The sequence below is a fragment of the Salvelinus sp. IW2-2015 genome, linkage group LG4q.1:29 (assembly GCF_002910315.2).
Source record: "Salvelinus sp. IW2-2015 linkage group LG4q.1:29, ASM291031v2, whole genome shotgun sequence".
Lineage (NCBI taxonomy): Eukaryota > Metazoa > Chordata > Actinopteri > Salmoniformes > Salmonidae > Salvelinus > Salvelinus sp. IW2-2015.
Window position 1 is genome coordinate 65,738,475 of NC_036842.1, and position 14,304 is coordinate 65,752,778.

A 14,304-nucleotide genomic window follows, 5' to 3' on the forward strand; every position below is an offset into this window, starting at 1 on the left:
CGCCTGTTAGCACTGCTACTCACTAGCTGCTCCCCACTGAGGTGAGAGGAGTAGCTGCTCTGCTCTGCTCCACGCTGCTTGGGCTGCCTGCCTGAGCTCTGTGCCCACTGCAGCCACTGCTCACTACTGGGCAGGCTTGGCATTGCCAGGGGGGATAATGCGCCATGCCCGCAAGTAAGCTCTCAGAGCACAAGTTAATTCCACAACGTGGGAAAAAAATCTCCTGCCGACAAATCTCTCCTGCAGAAGTGAGGGTGTGTGCGGTATTGGTGGATATATTTCACACACCGCAGAGGAAGAATATTGTTCTGCCATGGGTGAACAGCTAGTTTCAGGGGCAACGGGATCAGATCCGCTTCTCTGCTGGCGTCTTCTCCTTCTGCCTGTATGGCGTTTGTTTATTTGTATATTTTCTGTTCATGTGGGATGCCCCCTCACATTGAATAAATGTGTACCGCTGAAGGCGGTATGACACACACACTGAGGGGAAAGTGTGTGGATGTGGCACGTGTGATGACTGAGATGAGGAGGGTGGGTCTTGAGATGCTCAGTGGAGCTACGCGGAGATGCTCAGTTGAGCTACCCAAGTCCCCTTGGGTAGTGAGGAGAGACCAGCTGGCCGGTAGAAGAAGGATGACCCCAGAGATGTCTCAATTCCAGAACATTGTTTGATCACTGTCTGTCCTTTCTAATGTCTTTTCTAATTTCACGTATTATTTTAGCTCGTGTTTTTGTTACTCTTTACAGCTGATATGCGATATGAAAGGGTAATACAAATCACTGCTGCTGATAACAAAGTGTGGCCAATGTCACCATGAGTTCCTATCATGAGGAAATATGGTAAAGGGAATTTGCTAAGCAGTGTAAACATGATGTACATGTTAGGAGTGTGGAGCAATGGAAATCAGATGTCAAGGCTAATGCTCTTTATAGCTTTAGCTGGTCTTTGTCTAGAGAAAAAAAAGACTTACTTTTATGACTGTTCTCTTTTGGAATGAAGTGGGTAGGAACTTCTTTGAAATAGCAGAGGTTAGCATAACAACGCGCTTTGTGTTACTTCTTAAGAGCTAAAGAAAAGCCACATGTAGGAGTGTGTGTGTGTGTGTGTGTGTGTGTGTGTGTGTGAACAGGCTGCAACATGCCAGTCTGTTCTTATGCACTGAGGAGATAAAAGGGTGTCATAAAATTACAAAGGAAATCTTATGGACTTACTCAGCTAATTGAAATGCCTCTGACAACCACACTTCCCCTTTAACCCTTTACTGAGCTTCTTCAGTCAATGTGAAGAGAGAATAGAGTGCCTTGTTGATATAGACCTGTGAGGTCTAGCTGCTGTCTATCCTAGCGTTGTAAGTCATGTCTGCATTTGTCTGTGATTGAAGAATGACCTTGACCTCATCCGGGAGGACAAGGAGGATGCTTCCCCTTCCTCTGTCCCCCGGTCTGTTTGGGTTTAATACCCAAGCCCTAGAGCAGTTGTCAGGACCCTGGGTAATGTGAACAGGTGTATGGGGCTCCTCTGGTCTGCTGTTGCTGCTGGCCTTCTCCTCTCCTCTCAGCCTGTCCATCTCTCCTGCTCCTGGCAGGACTGCTGCTCCTTGGCCACACCAACTGGCCTTTCACCAGTTGGCTCTCTGTTAGCATCAGGGTGGCCAAGGATGAAATATGGGGTCTTATGGCGCATTTCCACTGAGGATTTACCCCAGTGTTTTACCCAAAAGGCTCAGACTTTTCTCTTTGCTGCTATGCGGGCCAGCACCCGTGTCTCACTGGGCCATGGCTCCGACGGACCTGCTCCAACTTGGAGCCAAGGCCCWGGGTACTTTCCCGCTGGCATTAACATAATAATGGCTAACTGTGAACTTTAAAACCATCTCACAAAGCAACAGTCTTGAATGATGCAAAGCTTGTTGATTCTGCTCACAACAAGTCTTTCGTGTCACTCTCCTGTGTTAACATAATAACACCAGAGCTAACATTACACAAAACACTGGTGTGGGGGTAAGTCTAAGTTGCTCTTGTTCAGAGAACTATGGAGGTGTCGAAGTCCTCGCATTGACTAAAGAAGAGTTAGACAATGCTGCAGCCTGTTTCAATATCGTTTCAGTCTGATCTTGTGTGAGAAATGCTCTTCACTCTTGGAGGATCTTATGTTATTTGATATGTCTTCATATCAGTGGTGGATTTAGGTGCCATGCCCTCATCCCTATCCTCATCCCTGTCCTTATCTGTGCACTGTCCTCATCCCTGTCCTGTCCTCATCCCTGTCCTCATCCCTACCCTGCCCTCATCCCTGCCCTGTCCTAATCCCTGTCCTGTCCTAATCCCTGTCCTGTCCTCATCCCTACCCTGCCCTCATCCCTGCCCTGTCCTAATCCCTGTCCTGTCCTAATCCATGTCCTGTCCTAATCCCTGTCCTGTCCTTATCCCTGTCCTGTCCTTATCCCTGTCCTGTCCTAATCCCTGTCCTGTCCTTATCCCTGTCTGCAGTACTATAGTAAGGTCTGGGAGCTGAGGGGGTTCAGCACAGCTGCTCTCTTGTTTCATCAGCGGACGGACAGCGGGCCGCTACTGTGTTAAATATAGACTGTCTCCAGAGCAGCACCAACAGCAGCTCTATCTCAGTCTGTTAGGAGGGGAGTGGAGGGAGAGGCCACGTCACCTGGGAAACCTCACTAAACTCATCCATCCAGCCGGCTAATCTGGCTCAGGACCCACAGGACACTCATTTAGTGTTCCTTACTGTAATTTTACAGTTGGAGATTAGGGTTAAAGACTGGCCATGGGTTAATATAGGGTGACGGCAGACTATTGTCTCTTTTTCATGTTACATTTTCTATATCCTCCAAAAATTCTCCCAAGGTAAACCCTGGCATCATTACAAGTATATTGTGGGAAACAGCCCTTAAATTATATTATTATATATATTTTTGTACCTTTATTTCACTAGGCAAGTCAGTTAAGAACAAATTCTTATTTACAATGACGGCCTACCCCTGCCAAACCCGGACGACGCTGGACCAATTGTGCGCCACCCTATGGGACTCCCAATCACGGCCGGATGTGATGCAGCCTGGATTCAAACCAGGGACTGTAGCGACGCCTCTTGCACTGAGATGCAGTGCCTTAGACCGCTGCACCATTATGGAGACAACACTGTTCATGCCACGTATGGCCATATTTTCCCCAATTCTAGAGGAAGTTGCTTATTGGGTATCTGTGCAGATGTCTTACTGAACCGCCCAAACACTGTCTGGCTTGTCTCCCTATCTCATATGTTTGGGTTCTGGCTGATTCCATGTCCCACTCCTCCATCCTGCCCCTTTCCCCCAGTCCTCTCCTCTGGTGTGGTCGTCTGGCTCCCATAACCAGGCCCAGTGCTGATAGAGCAGAGTAGAGTGGAGCGGTGGGGTGAGGTGCATTAGTCTACCTTTCATCTGCCCGTCCTCTTGTGTCTGATGAGAGCACGTTTGTTGATAAGTGTCTAGCAAGCCTTTGAAGTCCCAGCCTCCGTTACTCTCTCCCCATCCCCCCACCATCTCCCATTAGTGCATCAATTACTGAGACATGACCAGCCGAGCCAGGCTTGTTTGCACTTGAGTGTGCTTTAAGGTCCACCTCTCTCTGGTCTTCTGAAAAACATGACAGGCGCTAGTACACAGCGTTCATGTAAACACCTCCGATTCTTATTTATGTTTTATTAGTCCACATTACTTACACTCATTTACTCAAAGCTGCCTCTTGTTGCTAAATAATKTATTTTTAATTATTATTATTTTTAGGTTTTATTTTGTTACACTTGCCTGGGTCCTTTGGATATAATTGTAACATTGAGTGGACAAACATATAAATTATTGTTGATACATGAGTTACTTGGCCAGGCATGTACTAACTTGTTAAAAAGCTTGTTTTTTTTACATTCCACCCCCTTAACTGGGTGATATATGGTTTATCTTGCCATTTTGCCATCCACCTGTGTGTGGTAATGATACTGATGTTCCTGTTGAGGAAAGCCCCTGGAATCACAGGCTGGTAGTTTTTGCTGGTACAGTTGTCTAACTGACCTGTCTGTCTTCCAAGCCAAACTACTGCTCTATCTGTCTACCCAACCAAACTACATTTGGGTAATTTAGCAGACACTCTTATCCAGAGTGATTTACAAGTGCCTTGCTCAAGGGCACACTGACATATTTTTCACCTAGTCTGCTCGGCGATTCGAACCAGCGACCTTTCAGTAACTTGCTCAACGCTCTTAAGCTCTAGGCTACCTGCCACCCAAACGACTGCTCTATCTGTCCATGTATCTGCTGTTGATACTGGCACTGAGGGTAGTTCAAATGTTTCTGAAGAATTTCCAAAAATGGGGAAAAGATGTGTTACGTAAGGTTGCTTTATACATTTTTTTGTCTGGAACAACATTGTGTTCTCCCTTGCCTGGTGCAGTTCAGAGCTCACAGAAAGTTTGTCTGTTACCAGATTGAGAGTGGCTGTCTGTGATTAACTTTAGGCCTACATGCTAGATGCGTGTGTTTAGACAAATGCCATTAAATGTCAAAGCCCAACTCCAGATGTGTGTCCTCTAGACATAGAGCTAGTTGGGGTTGGGAGGCGTGGTGTGATAGGAAGTGTGTGGGTGTGTGTGTGTGTGTGTGTGTGTGTGTGTGTGTGTGTGTGCTGTCTCTTATACACATCTAGATGTGTATAAGAGACAGCATCTGCACTGTGGAATGCCGTTTCCTTTGGGTCATATTTATACGTGTGGAGTTTTTTTCTCTCTTTCCCTCCATGGCATTTTTCAAACGACTGGCTAATTTTGTTTACATCAGAGTCATCAAGGGAACGTGATTAGTGCCCCCAGCACCGAAGAGCATCTGTGTTGTGCCACACAAATGGCCAATTGTAGTGGATGTTGATTGTATTAGATTAAGCACTTAGTTGACCCCCCTCTCACATGTGCTGTCATCTGTTCTCCTTCACTGCGGATTCATTCACTCTGTGCCGCCATTGCCCTGCTCAGTGTCTAATACATGGGCAGAACATTTAATCCAATATGTGCTTAACTGTGGTCTGTCCCACAGGGACTGTGAACATCACTGGGCAGTGTGAAATAAAGAGACCATGCAGTATAGATGGGCCACACACACTCAGGTTGATCTGAAGTAAACCAGAAACCAGGCTGTCTGTCAGTCTACTTGCTTTTGTTTGCTAACCACTGGCTGACAAGACGCTTGATCAAATAAGACTGATATGAGAGGACAGTGTGTTTTATTGGCTGGCAGTGAGAGGATTATATGACGTATCTTCTAGGGCTGGGAATTGCCAGGGACCTCACGATACGATATCATCACTATACTTAGGTGCCTATACGATATGTATTGCGATTCTCACAATTCTCACTACTAGCGCTAGCTAACGCTATCTGACAAAAACACACATATTTTATCGATACTTGGAGTCAAAGTATCGATTTAATATCGTAAAACAATTATATTGCGATATATAACTGTATTGATTTTTTCCGCCATCAGTAGTATCTGTATTGCTGACCTTGTATAGCATTGTGTGCTGGAGATCCTGGTGGTCCTTGACTTCATCTGGTGTGCAGCACAGGGAATGTTGATGTAACGTGATCTTGTGACAGCCAGGCAGACAGGGGCTGGCTGGAGCCTCGCTAGGGGCTTAACAGAGGAAAGACGATGTCTCCCTGCCTGACATTTTCCCTCCACTTTGCTGTCACAGTGGGAGACAGTGGTGACCTTAGAAAAGTGTCACAGGGTTCCTCAGCACAGCACTGGCTGAGCGGGCAGAGGAGAGGCAGGTGCAACAGGTGCTAAGGTTCACATGTTTCACAGCCTGGACTGAGGACTGTGGCCCTATAGCTGCTGATGTAATGCTTGCTGAATCTCATTTCCTGTCTCTCTCCTCCCACTCCTCTGACCAACAGAGAAGCTAGGAATGAGTCTGGAGGGATTTTTCTGTGTGTTTTTGACGTTGTGCTCAGATGGCTGAGTTGGTGTTGGTTATCCTCAGTACAGAGTAGCATGGAGAGTTCAGGCCTGAACCCAAGCAGTGATGTGTGAGTGTCTGAGTGTCTTTGTCTGTGTGTGAGAGTTCATCTACACTCTAGAGAGCACAGCTAAGATGGAAAGATACTGCACTAAGACATCGTTTCCCCCCCTGCATTTTTTAATCCTTTTCTTGAACTATCTTGGATTGTAGAAACATTGTAATCCATGTTGGATTCCTAGTGTGTCAGATGTGAGGTAGGCTACTGTAGGAAGGAGAAGGTTCAGTCAGCCAGGATGAGTCAGATGGTGAGGCATTATGTTGGCATGACTGTCTGGTACATAGTCAGACATGCTGGACTCTGTCCCGCTCCCTTAGTTAGTCAGTGTTGCCATTGGTATTATTTTAGCCTGCTATCCCACAGGAGACCTCATGATCATAAAAAGACTGAGCCGCCCCCTTGCCTAACTGAGTGGTTATGCTATCGGAGTGACATGGAATGCTTTTGAACTTTTTACACTGTTGGATGCACTGGCCATGTTTGAATTAACTGAAAGCATTAAGTGTTGGTGTAATTGTGTAAGTATGCAGAGCTAAGTAAAGGAAATATTTCAGACCACCAAGGATGCTTTTGCCACCAACTTTTTGCTGTCTTTTCTTTATATCTGAAAAGTATTGCCGGTAACAAAGCCTGTGCTTTTATTTCCGCCAACCAACCTATTCGTGACTGCGGTAATTTACTGAGGGGTTGGCGACCCGCTTTTCATCTTACCGGTCTTTGGCACGCATTAAATCATGAACATTATATTGTTGTCCGACATCAAACCTGTCCTTGTCAATCACAAAGCTTCACAGAAATGCTTTTAATGCATTTATTCTCTCCTTTGAAATGTATGTAGTTCTGTCCTTGAGTACTTCTTGTCTAATGTCACAGAAATGCTTTGGCATTTAGCCAGGGGGAATGCACACTGCCATTTAAACTTTTTTTTCTTAACTTTATATTTAGCAAATAAATGATGGGGTAATATGCTTAAGTTTGTAACTTAAACTACAAATTGCTAGGAGGCTACCTGTCTTCAGCCAAAATAACTGGTGGGGAGTTTGAAAGTAGAGAAAGCACGCGGTGTGATCACATCCAACATGGATGAAAAAAACTACTTTTTGAAATCATCCTTGAGATGTTCATTCAGGTCAGTTTTTTTTTATTTCCTTACATGATCGCAAAGAGCAGATTATAATGTTTCTATAGTAAAACAGTTTTATATTCTGTTATTCCAAGATATGAATTCTTACTATATAATACACTACTGTGTATTAACTGGGGTCAGTTAGAAATGTCCTTGTTTTTGGAAGAGAAGCAAAAGAAATTGTCCTTTGAAATAACATCAAATTGATCAGAAATACAGTGTAGASATTGTTACTGTTGTAAATGACTATTTTAGCTGGAAATGGCTGATTTTTAATAGAATATCTACATAGGCGTACAGAGGCCCATTATCAGCAACCATCACTCCTGTGTTCCAATGGCACGTTGTGTTAGCTAATCCAAGTTTATAATTTTAAAAGGCTAGTTGATCATTAGAAAGCCCTTTTGCAATTATGTTAGCACAGCTGAAAACTGTTGTTCTGATTAAAGAAGCAATAAAACTGGCCTTCTTTAGACTAGTTGAGTTTCTGGAGCATCAGCATTTGTGGGTTCGATTACAGGCTCAAAATGGCCAGAAACAAAGAACTTTCTTCTGAAACACGTCAGTCTATTATTTTTCGGAGAAATTAAGGCTATTCCATGTGAGAAATTGACAAGAAACTGAAGATCTTGTACAATGCTGTGTACTACTCCCTTCACAGAACAGTGCAAACTGTCTCTAACCAGAATAGAAAGAGGAGTGGGATGCCCCGGTGCACAACTGAGCAAGAGGACAAGCACATTAGAGTGTCGAGTTTGAGAAACAGGAGCCTCACAAGTCCTCAACTGGCAGCTTCATTAAGAAGTACCCGCAAAACACCAGTCTCAACAACAGTGAAGAGGCTACTCCAGGATGCTGGCCTCCAGGATGCAGGCCTTTTTGCTTCACAAATAAATGCTTCAAGTAACAGACACATCTCAACATCAACTGTTCAGAAGAGACTGCGTGAATCAGGCCTTCATGGTCGAATTGCTGCAAAGAAACCACTACTAAAGGACACCAATAATAAGAAGAGACTTGCTTGGGCCAAAAAACACGAGCAATAGACATTTGACCGGTGGAAATCTGTCCATATTTGAGATTTTTGGTTCCAACCAAAGTCTTTGTGAGACACAGAGTAGGTGAATGGATGATTTCCACATGTGTGGTTCCCACTGTGAAGCATGGAGGAGGAGGTGTGATGGTGCTTTGCTGGTGGCACTGTCTGTGATTTATTTAGAATTCAAGGCACACTTAACCAGCATGGCTGCCTCAGCGTTCTGCAGCGATACGCCATCCCATCTGGTTAGCGCTTAGTGGGACTATCATTTGTTTTTCAACAGGACAATGACCCAATGCACCTGCAGGCAGTGTAAGGACTATTTGACAAAGAAGGAGAGTGATGGAGTGCTGCATCAGATGACCTGGCCACCACAATCACCTGACCTCAACCCAATTGAGATGGTTTGGGTTGAGTTGGACCGCAGAGTGAAGGAAAAGCAGCCAACAAGTGCTCAGCTTATGTGGGAACTCTTTCAAGACTGTTGGAAAAGCATTCTAGGTGAAGCTGGTTGAGAGAATGCCAAGAGAGTGCAAAGGTGTCATCAAGGCAAAGGGTGGCTACTTTTAAGAATCTAAAATCCAAAATATATTTTGATTTGTTTAACACTTTTTTGGTTACTACATGATTCCATATGTGTTATTTCATAGTTTTGATGTCTTCACTATTATTGTACAATGTAGAAAATAGTAAAAAATTAAGAAAAACCCTTGAATGAGTAGGTGTGTCCAAACTTTTGACTGGTACTGTAAATGGCATGACATCGCAGCAGCCTGGTCCAAATAGCAACGTTACATGCAACAACAAAAAAATATACACAAAACCCATCCGTTAAATTATTTTTGCGGGGATATGTCAATTTAACAAGCCAGGCAACTAAAAGGGACTTTCTAGACAATGTTTTAATTAGTTGCTTGCTTGTTAGTTAGCTATCTAGCTGGCTATCCAGCTCATATATTACCAGAAAATATCTGACAACGTTTTGTGTTTAACTGTAGCAAACTTTTTATTCACCGTAACAGGAAAATTAACACATTACAAGGTCATTATTTACAAATGCTTTACAAGTATGCCAAGCTGCTAACTTACTGTTGTGACTGTGAAAAAAGAAAAGCATTGGAATGTAGTGGTGGAGAGTCGACTCCAAAATAATAGATTCCTCAACTCCTTGTCTGTCGACTCATGATGTCGCCTTTCTGGCTGTCAATCTTCGATTCGACTCCTAAGATTCAGTATTTTTGCAACAGAGGAGACTGAGTAGTTGCTGTAAGCTACTTCCGAGAAAACATTTTCTCACATCTTTCACACCAAAGAAAGAGCGAGCTAGCGAGGGAAAGAGAGGGGATGGCCACATCATCTTGCAATGCTGTATATATCTCACAATTTCTGGGCTTGCAATGTCTCAAAAGTTCACTAAAGTTGAGGCTATCAATGAGTAGGCTAACGTAAACTATTCTACACACAACAGACCGAAGACTGAACACACTCTCACTTAATCTTTCATAGCAAAGTGAAAGAGCAGGCGAGCCAGCAAGGTAGAGAGAAGGGGCAGGCAGACAGATAGACAGTCAGAACTGTACGCATAGGCTAGGTCTTGTATATATTGCCTATAGCTTATTTAATGAAGCACTGGCTGTTGATGTCCTAGGCAATAGATCACGAAGCATGGCATTCCCAATTCCCCACTGGTCTAAACTTTTTGGAAATTTACATTTACATTTAAGTCATTTAGCAGACGCTCTTATCCAGAGCGACTTACAAATTGGTGCATTCACCTTATGATATCCAGTGGAACAACCACTTTACAATAGTGCATCTAACTCTTGGCAAGTTCACTTTCTCATCCATAAACACATCTCAAGTGCAGATGCTGTTCAGCAGCTCAAATCAGCAGGAAGAAGGGCTTTTTTATCAGGAGGGAAGACTACCATGGATCGCTGAAGTAATGATTATGATCACACTTCCTCAATTTAAATATTATGGGGACACCTATAGATTTCGCAGCCAAGCAAGCATGAGTTATCAGTGTAGTAGCCTATTATTGTCTAGACATGACGTTGAATTATCTTCACCCCTAGAATAAAACCTCCACTCCAGGCTTCAATCATAAGAATCAATTGAATTAAAAAATATTAAGAATTACAGGGGGCAGTTTGGAAAAACTAATCCTGTGTGAATCGTCCTCTGGAATAACGCATGTGCTTGGATAATAATTACATGACCAGCATCTCTATCAATACTAGTCCCATCCGAATAGGGGTATATAACACGGCAAAGAATAGGCGTATCGGCGTGGAGAGTGCGCCATATCATCCCATGGGAATCTGTCAAGGCTGTGCACAGCAGAATTATCACTGAAATAATCTACTTCCTACACCAAATTTTCTATATTCAAACAAAATAGGCCTTTTTATAATCTGATAAGCAAATGGGCAGCAGCATGCACATGCCAATCCCCTCCTAGTAGGACTGTGATAATGAGGTGGTGTTTCAGCGTGTTTTAGGAGTCGAGCAATAGTCGACTCCTTCGACTCCAACTACAGGAGTCGATGTCGACTCCCAAAATCCTGGAGTTGTTCACCCCTAGTGGAAAGTCTGAATTTAAACAGAGGAATATAGAACAAGCTGCTGTCACATCAGGTTACCATGACAACGGTCGCAACAACAGGATCAAAGTTKAATGTCTCTTGCTCCTTGACGGATAAAGCAATGGCTATATAAAAGGTGAATGCCGGTAATAAATAGGTCAAAATTGGGCTGTTTGAAAGGGGATCATATAAACATTGCCCAATTGTTTTTATAGGCACATACCAAGAATCCTTTGTGAAAGACTTGATTTTGAGCTCTCTTAGAATTCAGTATTTCCTAGTTGGTTTTACTTCAAGCTAGGCAATTGTCATTTAATGTTCTCCTCTTAAATGTGTGGTAGTTTTAAGATTTGTATTAGGATCTTTTCTTTGTTTTGGAGTCTATTTTTATTGATAGTGTAAAGAGTCATGCTCCATACAGAGTGAGTGAACTGCTCTGAATCCAATGCTATGGGGGAGCACAACCTCTCTCTGTCTCCGCTCTTTACCAAGCTTGATACATTAAAAGTATTTTAAGTGATCTCCGCTTCCTTGTTTCTCTTCAAGCTGCGCAACAGCACACTAGCCCATTGTGATTTTGCATTGAAGTGTATGTAAATATCGAAGGGGGTTGCCATTTCTTAGCGTGTAAGTACGTGCTCTGGAGAACGCACTCTCCATGCTGCCATGGAGACAGACACCTCTGTGCACTGCGCGTCACTTTGTGCCTGCGGGTGTTAGAAAGTGCTGCACACAAGCATATGTTTAAACTCTTGGCTCAAAACAGGCCAGCGCAGTGGGAGGAAGCGGCCTCTTGGAGCACACCAAAGAAAGGCAGCGCAGCGGCCTCTTTTCAAGTGGACGGCGGAGAGGCGGCCTGTGATTTATGGAGTGAGTGTGAGCTGAGCGGGTCACGTCCTGCCGGAGAGCTTGGCTACTGGGGAGGTGGACGGACGGGAAAAACTCTGAATGGAGGGAGGGAAGGAGGACGGGAGAGARAGAGGGAGAGGGGGGATAGAGAGGAGAGAGAGAGAGAGAAGGAGGAAGTCCATCTCCCCACTGCACTCATAGGTCTGTGGGCTGGATCACACACAACACTGACATCTCTGTAAGGCGAGGTCTAGATCAAACAAGCCTGTCACCTCCTTGTCCCACTGCTGATTCTCAGGGTTGATATATGGGCAGCTGAAATGGCAAAGTAAGCTTTCCTCTTACTAATCACCAACTAAGGCTGCTGAGAAACTCACAGGAGATAGAAATTAACATCAGAAAGCACAAAACACTTTTCTGATTGATTAAACAACTTTCTTTAAAACTACATCAAAAGTTTATTTCCAAAATGCTATATCCACCAAGTTTTTTTATTTCGTTTATTTTTCATCAGAAATGATGGCACACCTTCATGTGTGTGTGAAGTATTACTGTTCTCAGATTTTTTATTCTTAGATTTTAGACCTGCAATACACCAGTCTCAACGTCAACAGTGAAGAGGTGACTCCGGGATGCTGGCATTCTAGGCAGATTTGCAAAGAAAAATTCATATCTCAGACTGGCCAATAAAAAAGAAAAGATTAAGATGGGCAAAAGAACACAGACGCTGGACAGAGGAACTCTGCCTATAAGTCGCCTCTTCACTGTTGACATTGAGACTGGTGTTTTGCGTGTACTATTTAATGAAGCTGTCAGTTGAGGACTTGTGAGGCGTCTGTTTCTCAAACTAGACACTCTAATGTGCTTGTCTTCTTGCTCAGTTGTGCACCGGGGCCTCCCACTTCTCTTTCTATTCTGGTTAGAGCCCGTTTGCACTGTTCTGTGAAGGGAGTAGTACACAGCATTGTACAAGATCTTCAGTTTCTTGTCAATTTCTCACATGGAATAGCCTTAATTTCTCCGAAAAATAATAGACTGATGAGTTTCAGAAGAAAGTTCTTTGTTTCTGGCCATTTTGAGCCTGTAATCGAACCCACAAATGCTGATGCGCCAGATACTCAACTAGTCTGAAGAAGGCCAGTTTTATTGCTTCTTTAATTAGAACAACAGTTTTCAGCTGTTCTAACATAATTGCAAAGGGGTTTTCTAATGATCAATTCGCCTTTTAAAATGATAAACTTGGATTAGCTAACACAACGTGCCATTGGAACACAGGAGTGATGATTGCTGATAATGGGCCTCTGTATGCCTATGTAGATATTCCATAAAAAATCTGCTGTTTCCAGTTACAATAGTCATTTACAACAGTAACAATGTCTACACTGTATTTCTGATCAATTTGATGTTATTTTAATGGACAAAAACATGAACATTTCTAAGTGACCTCAAACTTTTGAATGGTAGTGTAGATTTTAAACAAATAAATGACTGTCATTAAACAACGCCATGCCATGATTAGATAGTAACAAAACACACCGATCTCTTTCATAATTTCTTTAAAGAATAAAAGCATTGGCTATTTTTGTGGATTACAGCTGTGAGCCATAGCTTGGAAACTGTGGGAGAGAAGTGTAAAAGAAAAGCAGCTCTGTCTCCTCACTGTTTGCTGTCTGTAATTGTAACGATGGCATTGTGCTGAGAAGAAGTGCATCTGTCTGAATCATTTTCTCTTAGTATTTTTTTGTGTGTGAACTGACACACCCATTCCAGAAATGTTTTGTGGTTTTACTGAGTTTAACTTCCCCAAGTAATTACATCCCCTTTGACTGGGGGAAGATTAGGGTTATCATAGATTGATTCAGATATTGGCAATAGGCCATGGTGGGGATGGTTATAGTGTGGCATTCTCTAGCAGCACTCAATGGAGGACGTCTCTTCTGTCTCCTTTTGTGGTGGTGGGGGCAGGGGGTATGAAAAAACAACAGATGACAGCTCTTGGGTCTGTCGCTTGTTCCTTGCCTCTTGGCAGTGAACTTGATCAGTGAAGAAAAATACACGCTCTCCCTTTACAATGAGGCCCTTTGTCTCTGGTCGCCATCAGAACCGTCAACCATTTTGGAAATAGTTTCCAGCTTATTAAAACGGTTCCAGACCGTGACTGTTGAACCAGTGAGTTTCCATTTAATTGTTTGGCATCCATCTCCCTCTTGGGCTGCGGGCATCCTTTGAGAGCAAAGACATTCTCATTCGGATTAAGTTCCTGAGAATGGTGGTGTCACCTCACTGCTATGAGCAGGAGGAAGGAGAGATGGATGGATGGATGACTGGACTACCCCATCAGAGGGACGACAAATCCTCACTTCAATCCCGTCTGCATGAGCCTTTCTTTCGTTTACCATTTGTCCAGTTTGGCATCAGTCTTCATGAGTCATCAAAGGCCTCAGCCTAACTTTGAGTGTTGTAAGCTAAAGCTAGGCTATGTTCCTCAGCAGACTGAAGCCCCTCTTTTTGCTAATGGCCTCTTACAACTGGGGATTAATGGGCTGTTAGTTTGGAGTCTGTCTAAGAATCATCAACACTGGGAGAATGCACTTATTCTGGACTTATTCTGCTCCACGCAGTTTTACACTTTGCT